Source organism: Pogoniulus pusillus, chromosome 10 (genome assembly GCF_015220805.1).
Source record: "Pogoniulus pusillus isolate bPogPus1 chromosome 10, bPogPus1.pri, whole genome shotgun sequence".
NCBI classification, from domain to species: Eukaryota; Metazoa; Chordata; class Aves; order Piciformes; family Lybiidae; genus Pogoniulus; species Pogoniulus pusillus.
In genome coordinates, this window is record NC_087273.1 from 12,474,920 (window position 1) to 12,494,175 (window position 19,256).

The window sequence follows — 19,256 nt, forward strand, 5'->3', positions numbered from 1 at the left end:
GTAACCCCCGCAAGGTGATGATGGTAGTGGGTCAAACGTACCTCCAAAGTGACCAGGTATAAAAGAGCAGGGCAGCAGAGTGGTTGAGTTGCTAGCAGCGCTGAAGCCTAGGCTGCAAAGTCTGGACAATCAGACCAGTATGTGAGTGTTTAACGTTGTGAACCTGCTCTTTGATTTAGGGCCCCTTTTTATTGTACCCTCTATCTCCTTTATTAGGTGCACGCTTCTCATACCTTGTTGACGTTTATGTAGGGATAGTTAAATGTTTCCTTGTGTGTATTCAATTCTAGCAAACCACCTGTCCTGTAAAGTTTATCTTAAATACAGAAGCTTGTTTTACCACATAAAGATATAAGTGTCTGTTGTTTGACCTTATCTTGTTAATAGAGAGCTGTGGACACCTTGGAAGGAGATGAAAAAAAAAAAAAAAGATGCTCTTGCATCATTATAGTTATTTGGATTGGGGCAGACAGAAAATGTCTAAATTGGGATTCTCAGGCTCCTTGTGGGTGGCAGGGAAGAGAGAAACATCAGAATAAGAATTACCTGCTCTCAAAGGTGAATGCTGTGTCTATACATTGCAGACTGTGAGGAATGTTTTGAAAAAAGAAATGAGAAAAATAAAAATGGACCCTTTGAACGTGTAGATGGCAGAGATTTCTCCCTGGGCATATAGAGCTAGTGGAAACTTCCTGAGGATGGAGGGATCCGTGCACACACATAATGCAGCTGCTCAGTATGTAAATGCCCACTTGCATTCTGCATCGGCCAACCTTATGTCTGCAAAAAGTGGAGGAGAGGTGGGAAAATGCTCCATGGTAAAACCAACTCCAGTAAATCCTGGCCAATACAAGTAGCACGATTCAAATTGTTGCTGTGGGTGAAGCTGCTAGCAAATCATACTTGTGCTCAGCTTCTCTCCCATGTTTGTCTTCCCCAGGCAGCGTCTGGTTTTGTTTTCATCTCTCTCTCAGCAAGTGCCCATTCTGGTGGTGGGATCGCTGGCCCAAGAAGCTGCTCCCTTGGTCATGTTGGAGACTGACAAAACAGAGGGGAGCCAGGTGAAAGGAGAAGGGACTTCTTGTGCTTGACTGTGGTGGCAGGGGAAATGTCACACAGTGCCAAACCTGGAGGCAGCACATGTTCATTAGGGCTGCTGTGCTGTGCTAACTGTGCTCTCAGATGCTGAGGCACGCATCTGCTCTCCTTTCTTACTTCCCTGCCTGAAGACCCAGCTTTGTAGGTGGTTACAGAGACTACAGACATGGATATAGGGCGACGAGCCAAAAAAGGGACGTGTCTAGCAGCACCTGAGGAAATTCTGTCCATGCTCTCCATCCACACTCATTTGACCATGTAAGCAAAGAATTTAAAGAGAAATGAAGACAAGAAGCAATTCTGCACTTTATGCCTGTGTTTTTGAATTTCCCATGAGGCTTGTAGAATTTCATTAGCTTTAACTGTGAACAAGACTTTTGCTTCTTGTTCTCACCATCTGCAAGACTTGGAAAGACTGTCTGACTCAATAACCTACTTCTGTTTCTCTTCCCTGCTGCAGCTGCCCCTCTTACTTCTGTGACTTCAGTGATATCTTTTTGGCTGTAAATCTTGTAATAGAAACTGTCTCAGAAGCGGAAAAATAATGCAGAGTTGCAACGCTTTGAATGTAGGTCTTCTATAGAAGATGAGTGGGTGGCCATGTCCTCTGCTGCTGATTTTCATCAGGAGCTCTGACAAAGAGGAGGGAGAGAGACTCTGAACAGAGTCTTACAGGCAAGCTGTACAGTTGCCTCCCTGGCAGTTTGTTATGGAATTGTGATTGTTTCTTCCTTTCTCCGGTTTCCTTGCAGATAATTTAGGAAATTACAGGAGACAGCCATGAAAACATTGTCCTTGCTTTGGAAAAACCACAATGCATTTTAGCAGAGGCTCAATAATTTTGGCTTTTGTTACTACTGCTCTTAAGTTCCTAACACTTAAGCTCTTAAGTTCCTTCGTGTTAGGTAAAGGTGAGCTGCTGTAGCACTAGATGCATTTACATGTCATTTACATTTACAAGCACTTTATACGACCTAAAATCGAGGCTCTTGTTCTCTTCTTAATTTTCTAGCAGTGTAAGCACCTCCTATGTGCCTTCACTTGGTTTCCTGGTTTATTCAGTTCTGTTCTCCAGAGTGGAAGCAGAATTAGCTCCGAGTGACCAGGCTGCAGCTTCAGAGACCAGGCTGCCATACTTCTGTGCTCCCGGTGCTGTTAGAGACCTTCCCAGCTATGTGTCCATCACCTCCACACACCTCCTTCAGGTGTCCAAATGTGCCCTGGGCTTTGCAGATCTCTTCCTTTGAAAGGTAACTATGCACCTGTTGCTAAACTTTGTGGAAGTCCTAACATATCTGATCTCCCCCTCTGAGAGCTGGGAGGTTCTTCTGTGAGGTTCAAATCTAAAAGTCACAATGTTAACTTTTAGCACAGCCCAGTAAATGTGGAAACATTGCCTCCCCAGTACAGGTAAGGGAAATTCCAGCCAAAGGAGGAGGATGCCCATCTATCATTTATTTTCTTCCTCTTTCAGATTGAATTTACACCAAAGAGTCCAGGAGCTCCTGATTCTACACTCACAGACATGTGAGTATGTGCAGGTGACACAAACTAGTCTGTGTTTGTACACCTGAGAGAAGAAAACTGCACTTTGCAGGTTCAACAGCTCCACATGGAACAGAGAAACAAGTGTATTGGGTCTGGCTGTGAATTCAGCTTAATGGATCCTGTGGGCTGGGAGCCTGAAGTGAAGCTCACGAGTCTGTAGCCTAATATTTGACTTTGTTCTCTGAATTATGCAATCTCAAAATTTCTGAAAATCAAGTTAAATTGATTCCTACTTGTGCATTTCAGAAACTAACTACAGGGTTGTTTGCTTTAAAATATCAACCTTTGAAGTCCATTTTGCCTTTAATTGATAACTTGAAATGGCCAAGATGAAGCTGAGTGCTGACTCTGATGTATAAGAGCCACACAGGTGGGAGAAGAGCCGGGAGTGGAATGGTTCCAGGGTGTGAATGAAGAGAAGCACTTGGCTGCATTTTTAAAATCTACTTAAATGCTTCACACTTCAAGTTTTAAAAACTGAATACTCTGAAAATTCACTTTTGAAGTCGCATTGCAGCTAATTACACCAGTGGGAAGAGAACTGATTTTATGTTGTATGTTTGTTCAAGAAGGACCATTTCTGTACATCAAGAGAACTTAATTATAACCCTTTCCCCCCCAATTCTTGTCCACCTGGAACTCAACATCATTGTAGTTTTACTTCTCTAACAGGCATTTGTTCCTGTTATAAATACCTTTGATTTTTCCAAGCAGCAGCTCTCCTACCTTTTCCTAGCAGGGGACAATGCTGGTGATCAGCATTTTTCAGCACAGTAGTTGACTTAGAATGGCTGAGATAAAACATGTATTTTTCACTTATAACTTAAGGTAAGAGTACATGAGTTGGGCTGGTGCCTCTTAACTGGACCAGCTCTTCTGTTCGTGTTACCCAGCTTAATGAGAATATTGCAGAGTGAGCTGAGAGCCTAAGCTTAGGTTTTAATCAAAAGAAAAGTCAAACCCATGCAGCTGAACGAGGCTCAAGTGTTCTCCCCTGCCACAAGCATTGCCACTGCCAGTGACTGTCTGCCAAATGAACCTCTGGTCTGGCCTGAAGGGTGCTGCTGGATTGAAGTGAGGTGAATCCCACTTGCGGTCACTTAAACTCAGTGAGGTCCTTTTCTTGCCTTTTAAAAGAATATATCTCTTCCTCTGGCTTGCTTTCTGACTTTCACTGAGACGTGCTGGCAAAGGGTCTCTCTGTCTCTTCTGGAGCATTTCTGTAAAACACAATTCATGATAAAAATATCTCCCATGACATGAACTGTATGATAGATAACTCTTTCCTCCTGCCTTTGCATTCTGTGGTCACAGAGATGATACGTGGGGATATTTGCTTATGCACTCAGCACGAAACAAAGTTTTTCCTCTCCTACATCTAAAATCTCCCCAGCACATTTGGGCAGGCTGTTCTGCTTGTCAGCTTTGCTCGTACGTGATGTTCTGCTGCAGCAAGTGATGCCTCCATCATGTTTTTCAGAGGGTGTAGATTTGCCAAAAGAAATGATGGGCAGAGGAATGTCTGACAATTTTGTTTTGATTTTACGTAACCTTTTCATAATGCCTCCCTGATAAGTAGGTGGTATGCCAAAAAAAGAGAACAGTGAAACTTCTAATGATCTCATCTGATCTCTCTGAACGAGGCACTTTTTGATGGGTTACGAGACATGACATCAGAGTTTTCAGTTTCATGCCTGCAGCGTGCTGGAGGAAGCCTGCAGCTATGGCGGTAAGCATCCCACAGAGGCAAACCCAGTTACAACATAGTAAGGACTAAAGATAGAAGTGGGCAACAACAGCAACGAAACAATGGATGAGCTGGACAACATTACGACCTGAATCCTTCTTCTTGCCCAGCTTGGTCTTTCCTTGATGCCTCTGTGGCATTATCCTTGAACCTGGTTCATTCTTCTTCCCAGATGGACGGATGTTAAGCATTGGAAGAGGCTGCCCAGGGAAGTGGTGGAATCACCATCCCTGGAGGTATTTAAAACAGCTGTAGATGTAGTGCTGGGAGACATGGCTTAGTGCTGGACTTGGCAGTTCATTAACAGTTTGACTTGATGGTCTTAAAGGTCTTTTCTAACCTATCAGTTCTATGATGTGGTTCTTGTTCTATCTCCTCCGTATCCCATCCCTGGTGGTGGATGTATTTGGGCTCCCTGTCCCTACCTGTATGTGTGTGCTCTTGTACCCCTGGGTAATGAAGAACTGTGTCCCTTAGCCAGGCTCCTGGCGGCATTTGTTGTCTAAAGAGTCTCAGCTTCAAGTTTTATGGGGAGAAACACTTTCTAGTAGCTTGTCTATAGTAGCTTCAGTTCAGTCCAGGCCTACAGAGGTGATGCTACCTGGCAAAGGGAGGCAGATGAAAGCTCTTAGTCATCTGCAAGCATTTCCTTAACAAAAGGACTTGATATTGTCAGCCGGTGCATAGCCTAGGGGTTCTAATCTTATCTGGGCCCAGGCAGGAAACCCTATGATTTACAACTGGATGTAAGAAATCCTGATTGCATGCCTAATCTGCACAGCAGATTACTGGGATATATTTCCCTCAGGTTACAAACCTAAAGGACCTCGCATCAGTGAGACAGAATAGTGTGGGAGGGGGTTGCTGGCTAAGCAAGTTAGGATACTGACAGCCCTCCAGTATCTGAGGTGGCCTACAGGAGGGCTGGGGAGGGACTATGTAGAAGGCATTGTAATGACAGTATGAGGAATAAGGGGTTTAAACTGGATGGTATGAAGAAGTTCTTCACAGTGAGAGCGGTAAGACACTGGCACAGGTTGCCCAGGGCGGTTGTGGCTGCTCCCTCCCTGGAGGTGTTCAAGGCCAGGTTGGATGAGGCCTTAGAATCATAGAATCAAGCAGGTTGGAAGAGACCTCCAAGATCATCCAGTCCAACCTATCCCCCAGCCCTATCCAGTCAACTAGACCATGGCACTAAGTGCCTCAGCCAGGCTTTGCTTGAGCACCTCCAGGGACGGTGCCTCCACCACCTCCCTGGGCAGCCCATTCCAATGCCAGTCACTCTCTCTGGGAAGGGAGGTGTCACTGCCTATGGCAGGGAGTTGGAACTGGATGATCTTTGAGGTCTTTGCAAGAGGGCTTTGCAACCCTCCACCACATACCTAAACCATTCTATGGTAGACTAATGCTCCAGGAGCTGTAAATTCAGGGGAAACTGAAAAAGTTCTGCCCTGAAAGCTGTGAGTAACCTGAGGCCCTTGTGATAAATTGACTTCAGCTGCCTGGCAGCAGCTGTGTTGCGTCACGAAATGATTGGGGCAGATATGCCACAGCTGAGGGGACACCCAGGCCCAGAGCTCTGCTCACATATGTAGGGGTATTGGAGAGCCTCGCTCTTGATGCAGCTCCTGCTCCGCATCGAGCTCCTTCAGGCCTGCCCTAAGACTTGCAGCTTCAAACCCGGCGAGGTGTGCTGGGATCCCGAGTGCCTCCCGCCTCCCGCTCCTGTGCCGGCGTGCTGCGGTATGTACTTCTGGCGTCCGTGCCGGGTGCTGCTCTTTGGGAAGCGTGTCGGTGACAAACCGGCCTGTGGTCTGCGGCTGAGCTCCGGGTTTTCTGTACCTGACTTCCAACATCTGCTCTCCGCAGCCGGCTTGTTCTCAGCCTGCCAGAGAGAGCAGATCAAGGTACTTACCCCGTGCTCATTGTTCGTTGGGTGCCTAACTAGAGATGAGCCTTGTCCAGCACAGGGCCTTTGAGTGGCTTTTGTGATACAAATGGTGCGTGCTTAAAACCTTACAAGCCCTGTGTGTGGCTGGCAATGGGAAGCTGTTTGTCTGAGGGTATTAGCCGTCTGCTAGCATGCCTTGCCTCCATCAAGGTGGCCCCAGGAGCAGGGTAGCTTGGAAATGCCACTTGCAATTAAAACTTGTATTTTCAAGTGCAACTCTGCTGTTTGTTCATGCTGAGAAGGGTTTCCTATCTTTCAGAGTTTTTTGGTTGCTGGGCTACACTTAATAGGATGAGAGCTATTTTCCCCTCCCCCCTCTCCCCCTTGAACCACAAAGCTGCCAAACTATCCAAGAAAGAGGCTTGTAATTAATGCTAAGTGAAGTGGAAACCAGGGTGGCTGCTTAGCATAGGGCTAGTGGGGCATGATCTGTCCTCAATGACTGCCACTGTAGCTCCAAAATAACTGTGGGTCTCTAGGTTGTCAGTCATGGTACACGGGAGTAGAAACTGCCTCCACTGCAGTGAAGATGCCTCTGTTGTGACTAGAATATGAATATTGTGGTGCTGGGCGTTGGAGGGCTCCTTCTGGATGAAATTTCCTTGCAGGGTACTCCAGGAAAGGCTCTGTTGGCTTCTTGTTAAAAGCTGTCTGTAAGTTGCTGATGTAGGTTGTGACCCAGGAGCTTGGGCCCGTGATCTTCCTGACGATAACCTCATCATCTAGCCTTGACTTGTCTGTAACCTGGCTGTGCTCTGTGGACACATTTTCTTAGGTATCTCTTCCTTGCACAGAACTTTTCTGTTCCAAGAAGTGTTTTCACTTTCTGAAGTGTTGAAAGGGGCTGTTAAAGCAGTGCAGTCTTAATCTGAGGCTCACCTGGTTACATTTTTTTCTTTCTTTTTTTTCCCCCCCTACCTTCAGGTTGTTTTCCCTCTGAGTCTGCAGAGTGGGCAGGGTGCAGTTTCCATGCATGCTATAAGAATTATTTACACATTGCTCTGTGTAACAGGACTGGGATTTTTCTTTCTGTTCAGTCCTTAAGGAGATAGAGAATGTGGTGGGGAAGTCCTTAGCTTGTGCTTTTTTTTTTCAACACCACCTGGATGTTTAAAAGTTCTTAGCAAAAAATGTCTGTGGCTGATAGGAAACCCTTAGCTGGGTAAAAACAGATCAGTACTCAGTGGGGGAAAAAAAAAGTAGTAAGGAGCAGTGGGAGAAACGTTGTGGTATTTCCCCCCCCACACACACACTTTATAGCGATCCATTACAATTCCATGATTTTCCTTTGTGTCTCCAAATTATATGCTGCATTTCCACATCTGTTTGATGTCTAGGCTTCTGTTGAGGCTCTAGCAGAAACACTGCTGTCCTTGCATGGTTCCTTGGCTTTGCAGAGCTGTAGAGAATAAATACTGCAGCTGTTGCAGTCTTGGGTTTGATCATTTGGTCAAACTGCTGTTGGGTAGCATTTTGGGTGTTTTTTCTGTCCTATATTAAGTAGGCAGTGGTAGAGGACCTGCTTGTTGTTTCTCTCAGTTTTAACTCTTGCTTTTTGGGCTTCATAATATTTCTTTCCTTTTTCGTTTGTTGTTCTTTTTAAACCAAATCCCCTCAGGTGTGAGGCTGTGTCAGGTGTGCTCAGAACTCTTGAGCTGGTCTGCCTTTTTTCAAGGTGACATCACAGAAGATCAACACAAGGAATATATCCAATGTCTTCAAGGATCCCTCTCAAATGTTGTGTTGGTGCTTCTCAGATGCTTTGGTTTCTTGTGCAGGTGAGCCCTGCCAAACTGTTTCCCAATGTGGCCTGTTAGGACAAAGGCTCAGTTGTTGTTTTCTGCCGATAAACTGGACATTTAACTGCTTTGTTTCCCCCTACTACAGCAGCATTAGTTGATGGCTATTTGCTTAGGCCCCAATCCTTGGGGCTTGCTGTGACAATTGCTCAGGAGATTCAGATTTAGAAACCAATGAATGTCAAGCTGAGCCTCTGAACTAAACTTTCTTTGAGATGAGCCAGAGTGACCTGCAGAGAGCTGTAAAGAAGAGTGCAATGACCCCCCCCTTCCCCCCTTTCCCTTCCCGAAAGGAAAAATATTTCCCAGAGCACTGGGAACCCTCCTGACTTCCTCTCCTGTGAATTCTGGATTTGTGTGATTTGCATGCTTAAAGTTAATTCACTAGTGAGTGGAGGAGGTGTCTGGGAGCTTGAATAGGCTCAGCTCTTCGCCGCCTAGTGCCAAGGGCCTCTGGTGCGAACCACGTAGCGAGGGAAAGTGAGGACATGTAGGACAACTGCAGGGCTGAAGGGAGGGAGGAGGGATTGTACCATTTGTACTGAAATGTTTGCAATTCTGCCCTCCCACAGGCCATGGCAACTGTACTGAATGTGATCTGGCCCTTTTATTTTGTTGCTTTCATTCAAATGAGGCCATATAACAAGTGGAGAGCGAGAGGAAGGGGGGAAACGCATGAAGTGTACATAATAAAGGTGATAGTGCTGGAAAAGCCATTTGCTGTTCAAAAATGTGAGCAAACCCCAGTGTGGTGAGCAGCTCAGGAGCTGGGGTGTGCTCAGCCCCTGGGAGGTTTCTTCTGAAGACATCTTTAAACACAAAACAAACAGAAAAAGCCCTGTCTGGTTATCCATAGGCTTTGCTCTTTGATAAGAGCCATCTATCAGGACCAAATTAAAACGTGGGCTCTGTCTTGCAACCGGCGCTTGATAAGACAGGTCCGCCTGTTGGGAAAGTTCCCTTTTCCTTGGTGCCTGGGAAAACTGCTTTTAAACTGGGGAGCGGGGGGGGGGGGGGGGGAATAAAAGAGAAAAAGAAAAGTTTGAATCATTGCACAGAGTCACTGGCCCCGCTGAGGGGGCTTTTTCTCTCTCTTCTGAAGAACAGACCACGCACAAAGCCAGATGGTTCCCGTCTGCTGGCTTTATTCAATGCACTTCCTCCCACAGACGGGAGCCCTTTTGCCCTCCTTCCACCCCCCTCTTTCAAGCATCCACCACTGGGCCTTTCTGTTCTGCGGCTGGAAATAATCTTTTATTGCCCAGTTGTTCGGAAGTGACCTTTTGCCCTTGATTAGATAGCACCAGGCTCTATCACCGGATTGCTTTTGAGCTGGCAGTTGCTTTTTTGTGTTCGCTGATCCGGTGTCAGGGAGAACAATGCAAGGCTTTGCAGAATTTTAGTCCGGCTAAGGCCTCATGTGGGATGCTGGGGGGAGGGAGAAACGCCGTTGTATAAAGCAGCTTTGTGGACCATGATTAATTATATGAAAACATTTCCTTTAATAAACTGCAAAACAAATTGTGTTTTGGTTTGGGTTTTATATTCATCTTGCCCGCTGATGCAAACTGCTGTGTGTTCCTTTCCAAAGCCGTTAGCTGCTCATCGATGCTGAGGAGCAAAACTGCTCCTCCTTTCTCTTCTGCAGGATTTTCATGCCTGGCTGTGCAGGCAGGTGAGCTCAAACCTGCCTCAAAACCAGGAGATCCAAACCCTCCTGCTGGCCTTCAGCTTTGAATTGCTGTGTTTGACTGGGAGGGTGGCCTGGGGAGGTGCTTTCAGGCTCTGGAGGAAATGAATGAGACCTCTCTTTCCCGTAAAGCAGCTTGGATAGCATTAGAAAGAGGAGGCTTTTCCAGTTACCTGTGAACAGTAAAGAGACAGTGCTGAAGGAATGTCAAGGAAAATCTTTAAAACTTAGTAAGAATTAGTCTCTGGAGAAACCCAAACCCTGGAACTGATTGTTCATTATACTTCCCTTGGCATATCAATTATACGTTCATATCTTATTTTCTGTTAAACCTAAAATCTACTGCACCTATTTGAGTGAGGATGGGAATCTCTTTCCTAAATACATGGTTAAACTATCCTTGAGATTTAGCCTAAAACCAAACCAAACAATCTCTAAACCCACCCTTCCCCTCCAGCTTGATCTGGACTGGCTTAGAAATAGCAGGAGAGAAGCTGCTCTCCTGTAGGTTATTCGGTGATCCAAAAAAGCTATAATCAGGAAAATTGGTTTGTTTGGGTTTTTTTATAACCTGTTTCCAATACATGTTCAAGATTTCTGAGTCTTCAGCAGTCTGGCAAAATAAATAATAAGAAAAGGAAATAAATCCGACTTTAAGCCTTGTAGGAATTAAGGGAGGAAGAGCATTGTTCTGTAAAGTTTTTATTGTTTGTTTTTTTTATTTGGTTGGTTTAAATCTGTGTTCTGTGATTTAACAAAAAAAATCCCTCCATTCCCCCCCCCCTATTTTTTTTTCACATGATAGTGCTTTTCTTTTTGGTTCTGTCACTACAGGGCCAAATTTATTGGTTACCACAATCCTTTTTGCTGTTGGTGTGCACTACACTGCTCTTTTAAAAAATAACCTCTAAAAAAACCCCAAAACCTCTGTATAAGCTCTCTTAGACTCACTGATTCATCTGCAACTTTTTAATTCTGCCAAGGCTGCTGCTTCATCTGAGAAACAATGCAGATGTCTGTGGTGCGAACTGGATACATTCTACATCGCAACAGCAGTTTGTGAGCTCTGTTCCCCAGCTGTCTGGGATGCAGCTGCTGGGAAGCTGGACCCGGTGAGAAATGAGGCACAGCCACAGTGCCACAGACAGAATCACAGAACTTTAGAGGCTAGGAGGGACCTCCAGACATCGTCAAGTCAGGATCACCCTGGGTAGTTTGCCCAGGAAAGCATCCAGGTCTCTGTGAAGGAGACTCCACAACTTCTCTAGGCAGCCTGCTCCAGGGCTCTGTCCCTCTCATTGTAAAAAAGTTTCTCCTCGTGTTGCAGTGAAACCTTCTATGTTCCAGTTTGTAGTTATTGCTCCTTGTCTTATTGCTGCTGACCAGCAAAAAGAGATTGGCCCCAGCCATTTGACACCCACCCCTCAGATATTTGTAGACACTGATCAGATCTCCTCTCAGTCTTCTCTTCTCCAGACTGAACAGGCCCAGGGCTCTCAGTCTCTCTTGGTAGGGGAGTTGAAGCAGTATCTCCACCTGGGGACCAGCAGCCCCTCCTGGCTCCCATGACTTGAATGAAGTCCAGCTTCTCTACAGAGAATGAAAAGCATTTAATGACACTGGTTATTTTGTTAGACCACACATTGGAGATGAAGTTTCTAGTCCTGTACCATACTGCATGCATTTTCTCTCTATCTCCTTTTGAGTTACTAGAAGGCAATAGCATGCAGAAGTCTGCAGTAAAATAACATCATTAAGGGGTTTTGGTTGGCCCTTGTAAGCCAGGAGTGATCAGAGTGAGGATTCCCCATGCTTAGTTTGTGAGTAGGCATTTATGGCCATCAGCTGAGGGACTCCAGCCTCAGCTGGTGCACGCAGCTTCTGTGCCTTGGGCCGAGACAGACACTATGGGGAGAAAAATAGGCACCTGATGGTGTAATCCAAGGCTTGCATTGTGTGCTCTGCATGTGTTATGTGAAATGCAGTCAGGTAGGTTAAATACAGTTTGTGCAAACAACAGTGGTGCTGCCGTTCCTGAACTTGGAGGCATTTCTGTATGTGTGTGTTTGCCTACTTTTCATGGTAGTTTTTTCCTTTGAAGTCTGGTAAAGAATTACTTGATAAGTAACACTTGTTGATCTAGATATGAAGGTTTTCAGTCCTATGTACCTCTCCAGAGAAGACCCATCCATGTGTTTTCATAGTCTTTCCACATCCTGAAGAAAAAGATTTATCTTGCCTTGTTTTGTGCATTTAATTGCACTCCTGGGGTGTAAAATGTACCATTCAAGAGTAAAACACTTAACAGCAATGTATTTATTAAGCCTTAAAATAAGTTCTGAAGTACTGTCTGCCAAGGAAACTGCATGACTGGGTACTTATGGAGGTTTGTGGATAATCCCTATCCTGTCTTCCTGTTGTTCAGGAGGGAGAAATGTGGGCTTGGGCCCTCAACATGAAAACATGAGGCAGTTCATGCTGATGTAGCAGGGAAGAGCAGCTTCATGAAGATACAGAGTGCTTTTTGTATGGTGATATTGTTTGTTTCTAATTTATTTTTTTCCTCTTCTCTCTGACTGTACCCAAGTGCAGCAGGGAATTATTTGTGTTCCCTTTCTAGTTTTCTCATCTAGTACAAAAGATTGTTGTACACAATAACTTGTTAGTGAGCCTAAACCTAACTGGCAATGTTAGCAATGGCTTCTCTCACATCTCTTGGCTAAAAAAGTCTGTGCACAACATAAACTGAAAAGATGGGATATGGTTCTTGATTTCTGCTTGGTGTTTGACAGCCCAAGCTTTTGTCTTCATTGCCTATAAGAGGTCTGAAGTAGAGGGATTTTGGGGATTTGGATTCTAGGGGTCTTTTATTTGTGGTTGTTGTGTTTTTGTCTGCATCAGTCCAAGAGTGGAAGAAGACAATAATGCCAGGAAGCTGTTTGAAACAGGTCTTCTATTAGGAGCAAGATAACAGGTGCTGAAATTGACTTATGGTGTGCTTGGTTTCTATCTGTAGGGATGTTTAGATCTTCAAAGGCTTGAAAGTAGGAAGAAAAATATGTTAGCAAGTAATGGAAGTGACATTGAATAGGGCAAGTGGGGACACTTGGGAAATGAGGGGGAAAAGCCTATGAGTGGTAGTGGGCTCTGTGAGGTAGTCTTTTGGACAGTATAGAATCAACCAGGTTGGAAGAGACCTCCAAGATCATCCAGGCCAACCTAGCACCCAGCCCTGTCCAATCAACTAGACCATGGCACTAAGTGCCTCATCCAGTCTTCTCTTGAACACCTCCAGGGATAGTGCCTCCACCACCTCCCTGGGCAGCCCATTCCAATGCCAATCACTCTCTCTGGCAAGAACTTCCTCCTAACAACCAGCCTGTACTTCCCCTGGCACAACTTGAGACTGTGTCCCCTTGTCCTATTGCTGGTTACCTGGGAGAAGAGACCAACCCCCACCTGGCTACAGCCTCCCTTCAGGTAGTTGTAGACAGCAATGAGGTCACCCCTGAGGTTCCTCCATGCTGAACACCCCCAGCTCCCTCAGCCTCTCCTCACAGGGCTGTGTTCCAGGTCTCTCACCAGCTTTGTTGCCCACTTGTGTTCATGCATTTACAAATGTAGGCAGACCAGTTCCTGCTCTCTTTCTCCCAATCACTTCTCATTTTCCAGAAGGACGTGTAAAAATGAGGATTGTTGTGTTCATGCAGGAATCGTGTGTTCATGCAGAGACTTTACCCCAATCCTGTTGAAATAATCAGGAATATTTGGAAGTAAGTTAGATCCTAAATGAAAGGCTGCATTGTGTGACTGTACAACTGCATGGTGATTTAAGCTTCTGGTGTGATTCTTTTCAACTATAAAAAGTCTAGATGGCAGTGAAACTTGTTGTGACCAGAGCAGTCGCTGCTTTGTTGTCGTCTCCTCTATGCCTAAGCTATTGCTATTATTAGGAATTTAAGTCCTAAAATATTTTTGGTTGGAAAGAACCTCAGCAATAGTTCCAGTGTAAATTGCTTTTATATAGTCTAATTTGTGCAAGTTCAGGATATGTTTTAAAACATGAGAACTGATGAAGAACAGCTATAGGAAAAATCATGCTAGCAAATCTACTTGAATTCTTTCCACTTGTCAAATCTCTCCTGTGGGTTCAGTGATGGCAGTATGATAGTTACTCAGTCAGGTCTGAAAGAAGTTGATAATAGCAGAAGAAACTTCAGAGTAACTCATGACTTTTTATCAAGTGGAAAGAACATAAGCCAGTGTGAGGCCAAGCAGTATCTCTGGTTCTTGTCGTCCTGTGTGGGAACCCACGCATGTGTAATGCAAGGCTATTTCCACTTACTAATGTCTTTGCCAGTGTTAGCCAATAAGGTGCCCGTGGTTGTTAATGAGGATGTTTGCAGGGCTCTGTACCAGTTTTCAGATATTTTTCCACAGATAGTGGCAAATCTTTATCTGCTCGCTACATCTTGTGGGCCATCAGGCCGGGCTGTAGCCCACAGCTCTCATGATATGCCCACACATGAAGGGTCTTAAATGTGCGATAACACTTTTGGCTGCAGTGTTGTAGTACAGAGACAGGCAAGCCAGCTGAAACTTGAGCATGTCAACCACAGCGGTGTGGGCTTTAATGTGGGCTAGCTTACCTGGCTTCTCTCTGCAACCTCTCTGGTAACTTGCAGACAGAGGAAGCCATGCTCTAACCCACATCAACTAGTGGCCATTTTGTGTCCTAAATCAAGGTTTATCCTTCATAAATCAGGGGTTATAGACTTAAAGCAGTTTCCAGTTGGCAGAAGCTGGCACTTGCTTACACAATCATAGTTTGTGCCATGTAGCTTGCTGATGATGCACAGGGGCTGCCTGCATTTTGGTTTGGTATCATGGTTAGCACACTTTGCCTGCCTCCAATGCTGTAGCTTTGCTGCAGGTTTTACCGTGTTGGGCTGGCTGTTGAATTGCTCTTACTGTGCACTGCCTGGCTGTGGAAAGTCTCAAGCTGGAGGTTTCTCTTGGACCAAGGCTTGAGCTTTCCCATCCTCTATTAGGAGGTGGGCTTCTGGTCAAGGTTATGAGCTGCTGCTCCTCCTTGGCTAGACAGGGCACCCAGGAGATTTCCTGGGGCTCAGTTCTGGCTGGGCTGCTTGTTCTTACTAAGCCAAAACCAACTTTCAGCTCATGACATGGTCCAATTTGGGGGCAGCCCAGATGCCACGGGAATGTCACCAGTTACAGCCGCTGTGGAGTTTTGATCAGTCCTGCCAGCTTTAGCCCGGGCTGACTCTGAAGCAATACACCTGTGGAGGAAATGGAGATGGAGCTAACTGGAAAATTGAAGAGAATGGAATGAATTCTTTCTTTTTTACAGTATTCAAATAGTTTTCTTTGATTATCTCTTTATTTTTTTAATTTAAAAATACTTCAGGAAGGCAGAATGTCAGAGCTGCTTTGCTTGTTTACAACATTCTGGCTTGAATAATCTCTTAAAAGTGTTTTGCTGTGTTAGATCTGGCTAAAAAAAAAATTCTTTTGGAAAAGTTAGAAAGCTTTAAGACCTGAAAACCTGAGTTGCATACAGAAAAAAAAAAGGGTAGATAGCTGAAGTAATTCCATGAGTTTCAGGATGTGTGTGCATGTGGTGGGAGACGGGAAATGAGTTAATTTTCTATATTCCTAACTTGTTCCTTTCTTCTCCGGCACTGTTTGCCTGGGAAAACAATGATTCCCTTTCAGTCTTTTCTTCCCTTTCAAAGAACTGGGATTTAGTCAATGGGACTATTTACATGCAAAACGTGAAGCATATGCATAAGTGCTTGCAGGATTGTGGCCTTTTATTGTTGCTAAAGTATCCCTGTTTTCCGGTTTTAGATGAACTTGTCATTTTAAAACTTGTAATAAACAACATTCAGTCATTGCGGGCAGGTAATTAACCTTAAGAAAAATAAACAAGCTTTAAGGAGTTTAATAAATGTTTTCCCCATACTCAACTGGGGAAAATGAGGCCCTGCCCTTGGAAATAATGTTCATGTAAAGAGGGAATAGATGTCTTGAACTATAACAGGTGATGAGAGTGAATGGGGTAAAATCTGCCCTTAGCTCATTGGAAGTAAAATGCTGTTGGGTTTTCCTGGCTTAGGTTTAATTTATTTGCCTACCTGTATAGGGAAACTCTTGCAAATGCCTCAGTGCACTTCTCCTGGTTTGCTGTGCAGTTTAGCCTGCTTAGGAAAATAACAAAAACAGGACAGCCAAAATAACCCCTCTACTGCTATCCAACCCAACACCTTCGATTGTCTTCTTCAGGTACATTAACCAAGGCATTTAAGTTCTGTCCAATTCGGTGATTACAGAAGCCAACTGTGACAAGAAACTTGCTTATCAAGCTGTGTTGTAGAGGCAGCTGTAACTGCCAGCCAATGTTGCAATGTCTGGAAGCACCTGGGCATCACTTGGTGCTCTTGCTGGGGTTCTGTGGGGTGAGGAAAGCTTTGTTACACCAACAGTGGTGTTTCCCACTTAATCTTCCTCTTGTATGTATGAACTGCACTAGGGTCTAACTGCAAAAAAAGTCATGCTTTCCTTGGATGTTCAACCAGGATTTTACAGTGTAGTAAAAATTCAAGCCTGAGGTAGGCTATAAAAATTACTGGCTTCCTAGAAGGCAAAATAAGGCTCCTCTCTTAGGTTCTCTTTCTGTCACCTCCTGCCTGCACTGCAATAACCAAACCTATTCAATATAAAGCCAAGAAGTCACCAAGTTCCCTACTACAGGTGAGGGCTCTGTGGCCTAATCCCTATACAGCAGTGAGCACTTTTTGAAAGCTAAACAAATAACCCTATCAAAATAAACCCATTTCAAATGGTAGCAAATAAAAGAGGAATACAGTAAGGTTGTGCTCCTTTGCCTGACTAATGTTGCTGTGTAGTCAGCCCTTGGCGTTATTGCCTTTATGAGATTTACATAAATTAGTCATCACATTTTATCATTTTCCTTTTACATATGTATGGCTGTTAAGATGTGTGTGAAAAAATGCCATGAGTATCAGAGGTCTATTTGCATTAGAATTTCCAGTGGAAATGTCAAGTATGACCTTTCCCTTGTCCGGGTGGCTAATCCCATTTGAAATTCCTGCCATGCTCCTACGGAGGGTCACTGCACTTGTGAATTGAGGCACCACACCTGCTGCAGCCTCTGCTCCTCCTCTTCCTCTCTAAGCTCTGACAATGGAGCTGGCAGCCTATGGACCCAGGCCGACGCTCTGCCTCACTGCCCTGCCTGGCTGCAGTTCACTGCTGTCTCCATTCCCTAGTTATGGGACAGAAATTCTTTGTTATGGTTTATTTGTTTTCTTGACAAGTTGGTTTTGGAGGACTTAAAGAGCGTAAAGGAAAGTCAGAAGAAAAGGCTTCAGGAACGTGTTACTGTAGTCTTCTAGTACCTAAAGGGGACCTAAAAGAAAGATGGGGGTGATCATTTTAGCAGTGCATGTTACAAAAGGGCAAGGGGTGATGGTTCTAAACTAACAGAGGGGAGTGAGAAAGAAGAAATTTTTTGCTATGATGGTGATGCAACACTGGCCCAGGTTGCCCAGAGAGGTAGTAGATGTCCTGCTTCTGGAAACATTCAAGGTCAGGTTTGATGGGGTTCTGATCAACTTGATCTGGATGCAGATGCCCCTACTCCCTGCAGGAGAGTTGGTCTAGATGACTTTTAAAGGTTGCTTTCAACCTCTAGACATTCTATGATTCAGCGATGGAGAGATGCTGCAGGCAGATTAGTGGTGACTGCTTACTTCTGAGACAGAGGAATAGTGATTAGGAAACTTTAGGACAGAAAATTAGACCTTTTTCTCATCTCAAGAGAAATAAAATCAGGAATAAAGTTGTGTGTGGTTTGTAATGCCTCCTGGATTATTGGATAACAGATGCACCTTTCATGATGAGTGACTTGGAGTGTTCAGTCGCTGAAAATCAATCTGGGTGCTGGAAGCAGGTGCAAATATATTGACAGAATATCCAGTGCTAAAATCAACCAACTCCTTTTTGCTGCTACGTGGGTCTGCTGACAGCTTCCCATTACAGGAAATGCTTTTTGGTAGGAAGAGGAAACCTGCTCTTAGATTATGAAGTCTGTTTCCATCATAGTGACTTTTTAATCCCATCATACAGTGAGGGGATTTGGAAATAAAATTTCCTGCATCCTATGAGAGCATGACTTTTATAACCTTGCTTATCTCTAATTACATTTTATTGTTTTTTAGATGTTAGTTTATTTAAATATTGACTTTGGGAAATAACCACCAGAGATTAAGTTCTTGGTTCCTGTAGTAATGTGGGTATTATCAGTTTATGGCTTCTTTCTGAACCAGCCTTCAGTCAAATAATTTTTCTATCAGATTGGAGCTGTATTGGCAAGAACAAGAGCCACTGGTGCCTTTGTAATCAGTTCCTGACATTAGAGATAGTACAGCCAGTTCCTGGGCCTCCTTGGTCTTATATAAAGTTTGATTAAAGCACAAAGCCAAGATAGTGGGGATGCCAAAATTGCTCCAGATTCTACTGCCAGATTGCTCCATGAGCTCTAGCAAAGAACCCAATTACAGTCCTTAAACTTTGTGCCCACCTGTGAATTGAAAATAATACCCCATAAAATGGGGAGGAGGCTTGGTATATGAAGATTCTTGGGGAAAAAGAACTTCAATAAATAAACTGTAATAGTAGTTTGTGTAAGACTGATGCAAATTTAGCACTGCTGGTATAGCCCATGATCATTGTAAATATGTGGTTTAGGAACTCCTGCCGTGGTTCTCAGCCTCTGTAGTCCTGAGAGCAGGATACCAAAATCTTTGGATTTGACTTGTGCTTTGCAGTGACAAGAAGAGCGTGAATGGTTTGGGAAGGGGAATGGTAGTGTCTCACTGAAGTGAGTGTTGGCAGTGTGCTGCAACTGGCCTTGCATGTGGAAGAAGCTCTGACTCTGCAGCAGCCCACTCCTGCTGCTGGTTTAGACCTCCTGGCCAGAATGGAGACCTAGTACCTGGGGAGTGCTATGAACGTCATAACGTGGGCTTAAGCCCACAGGGAGCTTACCTATTCCCGTGGCAGAAGGCAGCCTGGTGCAGGGACTCGTGGACAGCTTTCCATCCGTGGTTTAAATTGGATGGTAGTGCGTAAAACCAGCATGCTTAAATGATTGTATGGCAGCAAGATGTTAACTCTGTATCACAAAACTGGTCACCATGCCAACTCTTTCCTTTCTAGCCTGAGAGGAGCCCCAACCCACGGCATTCGACTGAAAGTGATTCTGATGCCTTTTATTGTTCCTAGGGATACAGTCTTAAGCATATGTCTTACAGCGAGGGTTTTGCTAGGTGACTAACATTCTGTTAGAGCATAACTTGCAGCCCTTTCTCTGAGGAA

The 19,256-nt window shown here is 44.6% G+C and overlaps 1 long non-coding RNA gene across 1 annotated transcript in view; it reads left to right on the forward strand.

Moving 5' to 3' along the window:
* Positions 1 to 6,001: 6,001 nt before the first annotated feature.
* The window catches only part of LOC135178991 (uncharacterized), a 173,111-nt gene continuing 159,856 nt past the window's right edge, over positions 6,002 to 19,256 (forward strand). The window contains exon 1 of the long non-coding RNA XR_010303819.1: positions 6,002 to 6,136. This is a non-coding gene — a long non-coding RNA (uncharacterized LOC135178991). The remainder of the gene's footprint in view (positions 6,137 to 19,256) is intronic.